Source organism: Humulus lupulus, chromosome X (genome assembly GCF_963169125.1).
Source record: "Humulus lupulus chromosome X, drHumLupu1.1, whole genome shotgun sequence".
NCBI classification, from domain to species: Eukaryota; Viridiplantae; Streptophyta; class Magnoliopsida; order Rosales; family Cannabaceae; genus Humulus; species Humulus lupulus.
This window is the reverse complement of record NC_084802.1, coordinates 115,756,762-115,770,170: the sequence shown is the minus strand read 5'-3', so window position 1 is coordinate 115,770,170 and position 13,409 is coordinate 115,756,762.

Genomic DNA, 13,409 nt, shown 5'->3' with positions numbered 1-13,409 from the left:
TTTGTAAATTTCGAACCATGGAATGCATGAAAACTATAAAAAAATTTCTAAAAAAAATATATTTTCCCATTCTCTTCACATTTTCTCTTCTCCTCCTTCACCGTAACCGCACCATATCACCACCATTCTCAACCACCATAAACACCTTATCCACACTCATTAATCATTCCCCTACATACAATCAACACCCACAACCTTTTACCCATCATTATTTCCACTTTCTTTCTCCTCCACCCCATTTTTCCCATAGCCTAACCCTAATGTTCGAAGATTTCACACACTCAACTCTCAGGTTCTGAAATTGTTGCTTAGAAAGGGAGGAGAAGTGTAGCCTAAATCTCACACAAGTAAGTCAAATTTCATAATTATTTGTGAAGGTTTTGTGCTAAGTTTGAAATTTGTAGATTAATTATTGTGTGGAGAATTTAGGAGCAATTTTGTGGATAGTTGTGGGATTGTTGATTTGTTGTGCAATTGGAGTACTCTTGGTGACATTTTGTTGTGGAAAACCAAGAAAAACAAGGGGAAGTGCTGCCCAAATTTCTTTTGCGGGGTTTAGTGATTGAAGAAAATTGTGGAAGTTTGCTATGGGTCCTAAAAGAAATTCCCTGCGCACTTCCCATTCCAAAAAGGCATCTAATGCCTCGTCCTCCCAAATTGTGCCTCCACCTCATTCGCCACAAGTTGACTTTCATACAACAAAGTTTAAAATCAAAAGCCTCGAATTTGTTAAAAAAATTGAATGGGAAATCAGTTGTGATGTAAAGGGGAATGGAATATCAAGAGGATTCATATACGAATGACCCAACATATGAGACAATTCGAACCGAGATTGCGAGGCAAAATTGGCTGCTACTTTGTGAGCCATTACAAGTGGACAGTGCAAATTACTCCCAATTGTATGAGTTCTACACCAATTTTACTAGTCGAGACGAAGAGTGCAAAGTCTTCGTCCAAGGAGAAGATGTACCTTCAGGCACTGGTTCATTTAATGCTCTTCTTCAACTACCTACATTTTCAGCGCTTGAAGAAGAGTATCATTCGTTGGCACATTTTAGTGAAGTTTATTACATTGAGGTGGTTGTTGAATCCCATTGCTAGGTTCACTTATGTCCATGGGGAGGCCAAACACATGTTCCAGTGAGAGTTGAACACCATTGCTCGTGCCTGGACTTATTTTGTAAGTGCTTGTCTCTTACCTAGTACTCATTTATCCTCTATTGATCGAGAGAGGTTGTTCGTTGTGTATGCCATTATGAAAGGTATGATAGTGGATGTGGGAAGGGTGATCTAGTATTGTATCTTCAATATTTGTAGGCTCAATACACCTGGTGGTTTGGGGCATGGTACATTTATTACTGATTTGTGAAAATTTTATGAGATACCTGTCATTGAGGGAGACCTCATTTGGAAACCCATGAAACCGATCACCCAAGCTATGGTTCATCAATTTCCTGCGGCCTCTCTTGAACCATCACAACTTGGCAATGTCCCTAAGCGCCAGCAAGCTGAAGAACAAGAAGAGAATGCTCCTTTGGGAATTGTTGGAGCTGATGAGGTTGGGCTGAGCTGTGGTGCGCACTCTTTGGCTCTTAATGGGCTTATTGACTCTCTTACTCGGTGGACTCATGATCGATTGGATTATATTATTCAACAAAATCAATATATGTGCATGGAGGAAAGGTATGATCATGAGGTTCATCATGTCGATCAACTCAATCTATCGGTGTACCCTTTGACGATGAATGATGATCAATGGAATCATTTCGGCTATCCTCCACAGTACTCACCATACCAACCGCAAGCGCCACCACCACCATTTTGAGATAGATTGTTGGGATTTTGGTATGTCTTCTTTTTCTTTCTTTACTTTACACATTAGGGACAATGTGTTAATTAATGAGGGCGAGGAGTCTTATTTATTTTTGTTAGTAGTATTTAGTTGTTTGGTTGTTGTTAGTGTCTTAGTTGGGTAATTACCTTTAGTGTCTTATTGTTTTTGTTTAGGTTGTGTTGTGTCTAGGGTGTTTAGAGTTTCTGTTCAATCAAGTTGATAATAATTAGCTGATGATAAGGAATGAATAAATTACTTGTATAGTTTGATGAAATTAAAGCCATAAAATATTTAAAATCTGTGTGCTTGGTTGAATGTTTCTTTGAGTTTGTTGGTTAAATATTTGAGAGCTTGATCATGATTTTTGAATACATTATAGTCATTTGATGACATCTATGCTTGTTAAATATTGGTTGAGGGAAAAGTTGTATGATTATTCTTAGAACTTGCTTGCTTGCTACTTGAGACGAAATCCTAGATGATGCATGTTTAGGAAGATGATTTAGGCAATTTTTGGAATGATTGAACCTTTCAAGCCAACCTTGATTAGTTTAATCCCTAGTTACCCATTTCGAGCTTAAAGTGAATTTATTTGTTGTTGACACCTATTTTGAGCCTACTTGAAACACTTCACTATTTTTCCTTCCCTTGGATTTTACCATGAGCATATAAGTATTTAATTAGGGACTGGTTTTGTGATGGGGTGTATTTTGGATTTGGCGTTATCAATAAATGTTCGAGAAACATTGAAAAAGATTGAGAAAAATTAAAAAAAAATTAATAAATGAAAAAAATATAGAAAGAAAAAGTTAGATACTAAAAGTAAACTACATTCTCTTTGTACACACATTGAAAAACAAGTTTGGGGGAGCGTAGTTTGGAAAAAAAAAAAAGCAATTTTTAAGTGTGAATTTTCTCAATCTTAGAAAAGAAAAGAAAAGAAAAAATTAGGATTGTCTTTGGGTTGTAATGTGGATAGCAAGTTTGGTTTGTGTGGTTTGTATGCTTATGGTCATTTTGAGCTGAAACGACATTTTATCTACCTGTGCCTAAGCCTATCGTGATAACCTATAAAAGTCCTATTGATTCTTGAGCATGTGTTGTCTACATTAGTGAAGAGTAGTAAGTGATGCAAGCATATGAGATAATAAAATTTGATGGTTTATGGTGAGTAATTTGGTAAGTTTAAATGGATTCAAATGCATGTTATTGATTGATCATGATTAGGAGAGCATATATTTGTTTTGACCTAAGTGAGTTGAAGATATATTTTGATTCAAATTCTGGATTATCATGATGGCTGAATTTTTGAAAAATATATGAGTGTGATAGACATCATTTGGAGGTTTCATTTATTGTTGTCAACTTGATTCGTCTTTGTTTGTTTGTTTTATGTTTTTAGGACTGTTTAGAGTTCTTTACTCGAGGGCGAGTAATTTTTAAGTTTGGGAGAGTTTGTTGAGTGTAGTTTTGGGTTGTTTTTAAGTCATGTTTTACGTAGTTTTTATTAATCTTTTTAGTTGTTTAATGCAGTATTATGCCTTGTTTTTTCTTGTTTATAGGTTTTAGCTTTCAAATAAAGGAAAAACTAATTTGAGCGAATTGGTGAAAAAGATGACAAAAATCTGGCATTTCGGTGTTGTATCTATATTAGGATGGATCTTTGAGTCATTTAACGGCTTCAGTGAATATTTGGAATCAGAAATGTAAAAATTGGGAAAGTTCTTAAGGGTCGCTGCACTACAGTTTTGAGTCATGGCCAAGTCCAATGCAGAAAGCTTGTCTTTTTTTCAAAAGTGTGCACGGACTACGCGCATGGATGACGAGTTACGGCGCAAAAGGCTTTGTCATTGTAGAAATTGACCAGAGCCACGGCGCTGAAAAGGTTGGGTCGTGGCCCACCTGACAATCACGTGAAGCCCAAATTGACACGGGCCGCGACACTTAAAGTGTTGGGCCGCAGCCCGCATTGCTTCTGAAGGAAAAAAATTAGCTTTTAATCCTAATTTGGACAGGAAAGAGGCAAAAAAAAAGGGGGACGAACATTAGAAGTGGAGAAAACCTCGGAGAGCATCTCAATTCGTTCTAAACAATTATTTTTCTATTTCCTTTCATTCTTATGTTTAGCTTAAGTGCTTTTGATGATTTTAGAATGGTGTTGAACTAAATCTTTTATTAGGGTTTTTGATAGATTCTCTTGAACTCCTATTACGAGATAATACAATGTTAATCTTCTTCTTCATCTATTGAGTTTCTTTCAATCTGTGTTTATTGCATGAAATATGATTGGCCATCTATTTTCATTATTTGTTTTTTGAATCAAAATTCTAAAAGGTGAGATTTAAACAAGCTTTGATTGAATCAACACAAACTTTAATCTAGAACGAAAGTATCAAGATTATATGTGTAACATTAAGGTTGTGTATTCATTGCCTCCTAATAATTGAATTTATCATAAAAATATAGAAAATTCGCACTTAGGTTGAGTTTTATAATTCCTAATCCGATTACAAAATGCATTTTTCCAACTTTCTAATTTAATAAGAAGAAGAATTGTCGATATTGCGCTAGTGATTAGTAGGAGGGAGAGTTGATGAAATTAAAGTCCCTTCTCTTGAAATTTATTCTTGTTTATTCCTTTATTGGATTGCATTATTTTAAATAGTGTTCTTTTAATTATCAAAGTATAGAACCAATTTTTCGTTAACCAAATAGAAACCAAGAATTAATTATTTGGTACTTGATAATTCAGTCCTTGTGGGACGATAGTTGGTCTTACCAAGAAATTAATTACAAATTGTGATTGTGTATACTTGCATAGCATAAAAGTTCACATCACTAGAGTGACAGTGAGACTTGGAGGATTTACCCAGAGTGTGCCAGGTGTAGGAAGCACCATCTGGGTGAATGTCGGACGAAGACAAGCTAGGGGTTGTTGGACATCTCAAGAAAGTTTGCCCGAGCTTGAAGAAGGAGGAACCAAGGAAGACGGACAACTTGACTCCACCTCAAGTGTTCGCCATACTCTAGCAGAGATTGAGGCTAGTCCCTTAGTGGTGACTGGTCAGCTTTCTAGTGCTGGCACTCCATAATCTGTATTGATTGATTCTGGTGCTACACACTCATTTGTTTCTAGTAGGGTGATTGATAGATTGTACAGGCCCTATGATTATTATACTACAGGGTTTGGGACTTTATTTCCTACTAGGGAGTTGGTAGTTTCTAGCATATGGGTTAGGTCATTACCAGTTGTAGTGGACAATAAAGAACAATCAGTGGACTTAATTGAGCTTGGCATGGATTATTTTGGGAATGGATTAGTTGGCCAAGTATGGGGCGACTATAGACCACAAGAAGAAGATGGTGACTTTTGAGCCTACGGGTGAGGACCCCTTTGTTTTTGTTGGCACTATGCATGGACCACGTATTCCCATTATATCAGCATTGTGGGCTAGAGACCTATTGCAAAGAGGTTGCATAGGATTACCTATATGGTGAGAAGTGTGAGACATACACTAACTAAAAGAGTGTGAAGTACTTCTTCACACAGAAAGATTTGAAGATGAGAAAGAGGCGCTAGTTAGAGATGGTAAAATATTATGACTGTGAAATCCTGTATCACCCAGGACAAGCCAACGTAGTCATAGATGCCTTAAGCCGGAATGGTCCGGGACAATTATGCAGTTCAAGGCAGATATCCAAGGAATTTGCAGAGGATAGGACCAGAGCAGGGATAGAGTTAGTGGAGGGCTGGTTAGCCAACATTACCCTTCAGTCTACTCTTCTCGAGAGGATAAAGGAAAGTCAGTTGAATGATCCACAGCTGAGGAAGATTAGAGGGGATGTCCTAGTTAGATTGGCTAGGTATTATACATTGTCAGATATGGGTTTACTAGGATACAACGGTCCGATATGTGTTTCAATGGATGTTGTTATCAGACGGGAGACTCTGGATGAATCTCATGCCACCATTTACTCTTTCCATCCAAGTCCCACGAAGATGTATTAGGATCTAAAGACTTTATAATGATGGCATGGGATGAAGAGGGATGTAACCGACTACGTGGCTAATTGCCTGACATGTCAGTAGGTCAAGGTTGAACATTAGAGACCAACAGGGCTATTACAGCATTTAGTTATCCCATAGTGGTAATGGGAGGACATCACTATTGATTTCGTGGTTGGGTTGCCCAGGACAGTGGATCAACATGATTCGATGAGGGTTATCGTTGATTGATATACCAAATCAGCTCACTTTCTACCAGTGAGGATGACTTATATAGTTGACCAGTACGCAGATCTCTATGTGAAGGACATAGTGCGTCCTCATGGGGCTCCAATGTCGATTGTGTCAGATTAGGACCCCAAATTTACTTCTAAGTTAAGGGGAATTTTGGAGAAAGCTATGGGTACATAGTTGAAATTTAGTACAACTTATCATCCTCCAAAAGATGGTCAGTCTAAGAGGACGATTCCGATACTGGAAGACATGTTTGGTCCATGCTTTTTGGACTCTTAAGGGTCCTGGAGTAAGTATTTGCCTTTGATAGAATTTTCCTACAATAACAGCCATCAGTTGACAATTGGAATGGCTCCTTATGAGATATTGTATGGTAGGAAGTGTAGATCGCCCATTAAGTGGAATGAGATGGGTGAAAGGAAATACTTAGGTCCTGAAGTAGTTTAGAGGACCAATGAGGCTATTTAAAAGATTAGAGCACGAATTCTCGCGTCTCAGAGTAGACAGAAAAGTTATTCAGATCCAAAGCGTAGGAATGTGGAGTTCAAAGTGGGAGACTATGTCTTCCTTAGAGTTTCACCATTGAAGGGGGTGAAGAGGTTTGGGAAGAAGGGAAAGTTGAGCCCTAGATTTGTAGGACCTTTTGAGATCGTAGAGAGGATTGGTCAGGTTACCTATAGATTGGTCTTACCTCCGACATTGTCAGTAGTGCACAATGTGTTTCATATTTTGATGCTTCAGAAGTATGTAACAGATGAGGCTCATGTGTGGAGTTACGAAGATCTGGAGCTGCAGGAAAATTTGTCCTATGAGGAGCAGCTAGTCCCAATATTAGACAGGAAGGATAAGGTCCTGAGGAATAAAACTATACCTTTCAAACCTGTGTGATCAATATCCCAAGCTTTTCAGGTAAAATTTTGAGGACAGAATTCCTGTAAGGATGGGATAATTGTAACGTCCCAAATTCCCTAATAAGGCTTAGTGTCTTGATTAGGGGGGCAGGAAGGCAATAATTAGATTCATTATGTGTGTATGTGATATTACATGCATTTTTATGATTATATGCATAGTTATAAGAATTATGTGAGTTATATTAGGATATGACTAGTGTTGCATGTTTAGGTGTATTAAGCATGCATGTGGACCCGTTTCTTACTAGAAGGGTATTTTTGTAATTTTGACTCATTGAGGGTGTATTTTTAAATATATATGTAATTTTTTATTGTGACCACATTATTATGTGGATATTTTTAAGTTATTCGGCACGAGGCGATCCCAATGAGCAAGTTAGCGTTTTAGTCACAACAGGGTCAAATACCCGGCTCGGGGTAAGCCTAGGCGTATTTTGCTAATTTAGCACATTACCGAGATTTATCGGGTAATAGGAATTTATTTGGTGATTGCTTGGGAAATTATGAGGTGTTAATCGAGATTGGCGGGAAATGATGTCAAATACCCGGCTCGAGGTGAGCCTAGGGGCATTTTAGCCTTTTCTTGCCCTTGGAATGGTTTAGTCACCTTGAAGCTTTTAGAAAGTAGAGAACAACAAAACACAAACAAAACTCCCTTTCCCTTTCTCTCTCCCGATACCTTCTCCCTTTCTATATATATATAAGAATTTAGTTTGGAGATAAGAATTTAGTTAGGGGCAGCATAGGATCAGATTGCTTAGTTAAGGTAAGGTTTAAACTATATTTTAATGAATTTATGGTTTTGGTTTTAGAGTGTTCTTGAGTATTGAACTCAAGGATGGAATTTTGGGTTATGGTGAAGTTTTGGTTCGGTTTCTGGGTTCTATATGCTGCATGTGATGTATTGTTATGAGCTTAGAACTCAATTATGGGTTTGGTGGTTATTTTGGATGAATTTGGAGGGTTTTTGGCTTAGAGGAAAATGTTGGAATACTAGATTCGTGGGATCACGCTGCAGTGTTGTTCTTGGAGCGCCACGGCCCACATGAACTCAGAGGCATTGGGGTTCTTCTAAACAATCATAACTCCGCGACACATGGTGGGCTGCGTCGTGACCTGTGTCTAGTGAAAACATGGACAGGGCACTCTTGTTTGGGGTGCACCGCGGCGCTAATGGGAAAGAATGACCAAGTGAGGTTTCATGTAGTGGGGACTCAAACCTAAGGGCTTGAGAAAGAATCTACTACCAGGTAGATTCCGAGGTACAAATAAATCCGGAAGCCTTTATCTATTCGATATTGATGGATATTCTCTATTTTTGTTGTGACTAGGATACGGCTAGGACTTGTGTAACACCCTGGATAACCAAAACCTACACTGTGTATTTGAAATAGTGCAAGACTTTCTAATCAAGTCATTTGAACAAAAATGTGATCCTAAGGTCAATCATCAGGTTAGGATTAAAAGATTTTGATCATAAACGATTAATTTTCATTAAAACAGATGTTTAATACATGGGATCCCAAAACCAGGGTATAAGTGATAATTTATAATCTCCAAAAGATAATACAACAAAAAGCCACTCTAATGGCAAAACACAAGTTTTAGGGCTCTGTCCCTACACTTTCCATCGGCCGTGGTGGACAAGCAGGTGACTATGTACACTTCGCCGCCAAAGCTCTCCAACTCATGGTTGGTCCAGCTTCCCTTGCCTTTACCTGCACCACGTAGCACCTGTGAGCCAAGGCCCAACAAGAAAACCATAAACAACAAACACATATCGCAACAATGGAATTCAATCAGCCTTAACTCAATCAGTTCAATTATATAACAGAGTACGAGAATTAAACTAACCATGGGTAAACATATAATTTCAAGTTCATATCGTAGTCAGTTACGCAAATGTTCAGGGTTGGTATGCTTAGACTGGGCCCTCAATTTACCTAGCTGACCCTGACTCGCTTAGGCCGAGCTGCGTTCAGTATGCATATCATCAGCCCTAGCACCCTTACACCATTCATTCTTATATATCATAACAATTGTACAATCACATAGTACACATATTCAAATATTGGGAACCTCAGTCCCATTCACAACCACAAGGATGCAGTTTTCTTACCTCGAATCCTGATCGAACGATCCCAAGCACGATCCTTAGTCCCGAGCCTTAGAGATAAACCTAGTCATAGTGTCAATGGGTAACCATCAATTTCTAATCCAAATAAATAATTAGGGAACAAATATTAGTCTCCAGGACCTCGAATTCTACTAAATCGGGTAGTAGAATTCATCTCTAGCGACTTGCCCTTGAGGGCCACGACTCGCCCCTTAGATAGAGGCTCAATCCTCCCTAATGGGGGACATGGGCCGTGACTTGTACCCCTCCGAGTCACAGCGTGCCTAGCGAACATAGGCTTCTAGCCTCCAAAACTCACGCGGTTCGTGGTGCCTGAGGAACAAGGCCGCGACCTAGGCCCCTATACCCAGAAAAACCAACTTTTCTCAGCATTTCTCCATGAGCCTAACCTCAAATTTCCATTCTAAACTAGTAGCCAATCTCTAATTCAAGCCTAGAATTCCCATCCTTATATCCCAACTATCTCAACTAACCTATAACCTTTCTATTTCACCATTTCATACCCAAAACTAGCTAACAAACTAAAACTCATGCAAACTCAAACCTTTAACATAGTTTCAATAGAATTACATAAACTAACTTGAATTCTTACCTCAAATTGCAGCCTAATTCTTTAGCAATATCTTTGGATGATCCTAACTATATCCCCTGGGTTTCGACAGTTGAATTCTCAGCCCCCCTTTCTATGTTTTTCCCTTCTTCTAGCTTCAAGGCACAATGACAGAGAGATGAAGAGAGAGTACGTGTAAGAGGGAAAGAGAGAGAGAGTTAAGAGTTTAGAATTCTTGGGAGATTTCTCCTTGAGTTTAGATTGACTAGAAACAAATGAATGTGTAGCACCAGAGTCAATCAATACAATATATGGAGAGCCAACGCTAGAAAGCTGACCTGTCACTACCGAGGGACTAGCCTCGGCCTCTGCCTGCGTCAAGGTGAACACTCGAGCTGGAGTCAAGTTGTCCACCTTCCCTAGTTCCTCTTTCTTCATTGTTGGGAAATCCTTCTTGAGGTGTCCCACCACCCCGCACAGATAACAAGCCTTTCCATGACATTCGCCCAGATGGCGCTTCCTGCATCTCGTGCACTCCAAATAACTTCTCCATGTCTCACCGCCTCCTCGGCGGCCACCATGAACACCCCGACGCCTCCTCTCAGGACCAGTAGTTGTCAAAGTGTCAGGGATCTTCCTCTTCAGATCACTAGGGCCTTTTTCCCTACAATATTTTTTAAATGGAGGCACCGCCTTGCGAACATCCTGCCTCGTAGCGTTCTCCCTCCAGATCTTATTCTCTGCCTCTTCAGCGATAAGAGCCTTCTCGACAGCTTGGGCATAAGTTGTCTGCCCAGGTATTGATGTAATCCTCACATCTCAGGCTATCATAACATTAAGCCCTTGAATAAACTTGTTCTATTTGGCCGCATCTGTAGGCACTAAGTCTGATGCAAACTTTGCTAGCATATCGAACCTCAGGGCATACTCTCTACCCTGTACAAGCCTCGTGAATTCTTTCACCTTTACTGCCCTGATGGAAACAATGTAATACTTCTGGTTGAACAGATCTCTTAACCTATCCCAACTCAAAGTAGAAACATCTCGAGTCTGTGATGCCACCTCCCACCAAATACGGGCATCCTCTCTAAGCATATAGGTGGCACAGGCTACCCTGTCATTACCTTCCACCCTTATAAATCTAGGATGGAGGTGATCATAGTCATCCACTGTTTAGCCTTTAGTGGATCTAGTGCTCCCTCAAAGGTTGGAGGATGTTGTCTCCTGAACCGCTCATAAAGTGGCTCCCACCTGTTCCCAACCTCAGGTGGTCGTACAACTAATGCCACAGCAGGTGGCATAATAGGTGCAGCACTTCCTGATGGAGCCTGCTCTCTCAAGAGACGGATCTGCTCTTCCTGGCTTTATAACTGGGCTTGCATTTCAGAAAGTGTCTACTGCCTATTTTCAAGGAGTGGCAGAGGGTTCTGGCCATGTTTATCATCTCTAGCCTCACCCCTTGTGTCGGCTAGTCATATCGATCCCCTTGGACGCATAGCTATCCAAGTCTATCTGCAATCAACGACTCGGCAATCAGGCAATGATGACAAGTTAATAGTCTTTCCATAATCCACCATTGAAACTCAACCAGCAATATGCAACCAAGATGCAGACATGCATTTAAACATTCATTCACATGCAACAACAATGCTAATAAGTACGCCTCATCGTGATCAAACAACAGTCAAGGGCCAGGCCTTATCAGTATCTCATGCTCGCTATTAATCATGCAACAAAGCATTTATATTTCATTCAAGCATTTAAGCATGTAATCACATGTATACAATTTACCAAACCCTAAGTCCAGCTTGTCTTTAGTGGCTAGTGTACATGCCCAGCCAGTCTTCAAGAACCCTTAAACCTAGATCGCTTTGATACCAAGTTGTAACGCCCTAGATAACCAAGACCGTTACACTGTGTATATGAAATAGTGCAAGACTTTCTAATCAAGTCATTTGAAAAAAAATGTGATCCTAAGGTCAATCATAAGGTTAGGGTTAGAAGATTTTGATCACAAACGACTAATTTTCATTAAAACAGATGTTTAATAATTTACAATCTCTAAAAAAGATAATACAACAAAAAGCCACTCTAATGCAAAAACACAAGTTTTAGGGCTCTGTACACTTTCCCTCAGCCGTGGCGGACAAGCAGCTGACTATGTACACTTCGCCCCTAGAGTTATCCAACTCATGGTTGGTCTAGATTCCCTTTGCCTTTACTTGCACCACGAAGCACCTGTGAGCCGAGGCCCAGAAAAAAAAACCATAAACAGCAAACACATATGGCAACAATGGAATTCAATCAGCCTTAACTCAACTAGTTCAATTATATAACAGAGTACGGGCATTAAACTAACCAAGGGTAAACATATAAATTCAAGTTCATATCTTAGTCAGTTACACAAATGTACAGGGTTGGTACAATAAGATTGAGCCCTCTGTTTATCTAGTTGATCCCAGCTCGCTTAGGCCGAGCTGCATTCAGTACGCATATCATCAGCCCCGCCACCCTTTGGCCATTCATTCTCATATATCATAAAAATCGTACAATCACATTAGACCCGTATGCAAATATTGGGAACCTCAGTCCCAATTACAACCACAAGGGTGCAATTTTCTTACCTCGAATCCCGAGCGAAGAATATAGAAGGGTCCCAAGCACGATCCTCTTGAGCCATGGAGATAAACCTAGTCACAGTGTCAATGAGTAACCATCAATTTCTAATCCAAATAAATACTTAAGGAACAAAAATTAGTCTCCGGGACCTCGAATTCTACTTAACTGGGTAATAGAATTCATCCTGAGCTCCTAGGTTTTAATCCCCGAGCCTTAAACCTTATTTTCCCTTAACTCCCCATTTAGGGCCACGGCCCGCCCCTTAGACAGAGCCTCAATCCTCCCTAATGGGGGACATGGACCACAACTTGCACCCCTCTAAGTCGCGGTGCACCTGGTGAACAGAGGCTTCGAGCCTCCAAAACTCACGTGGGACGTTGCGCCTGAAGAATAGGGTCGCGACCCGAGCCTCTAAACCTAGAAAAATCAACTTTTCTCAGCATTTCTCCACAAGCCTAACCTCAAATTTCCATCCCAAACTAGCAGCCAAACTCAAACTCAAGCCCAGAATTCTCATCCTTGTATCCCAGCCATCTCAACTCACCTATAACCTTTTTCTTTCACCATTTCATACCCAAAACCAGCAAACAAACTAAAACTCATGCAAACTCAAACCTTTAACATAGTTTCAACGGAATTACAGAAACTAACTTGAATTCTTACCTCAAATTGCAGCCTAATTTCTCATAAATATCTTTGGATGATTCTAACTTGATCCCCTGGGTTTCGACATCTGAATTCCCAGCCCCACTTCCTAAGTTTTTCCCTTCTTCTAGCTTCAAGGCACAATGAGAGAGAGATGAAGAGAGAGTACGTGTAAAAAGGAGAGAGAGAGAGAGAGTTGAGAGTTCAAAATTATTGGGTGGTTTCTGGCTCAGTCTAGATTTACCCCTGAGTTAATCTCTTAACTCAAAAAGACCAAACTACCCCCCTTGAATTACTTAGTCCTTGAATTTGTTCTACGGGGAAAATAGTCTTTTCCCGATTCCCGCTAATTCCTCAAGTGTTCCTAACGTTCACCAATTAATCCCATCATGTCCAATTAATTACCAAATACTTATTCATTATCTAATAAATCAAAAAATATTCTCTAAATTCCAAAAATACCCCTAGGCTCC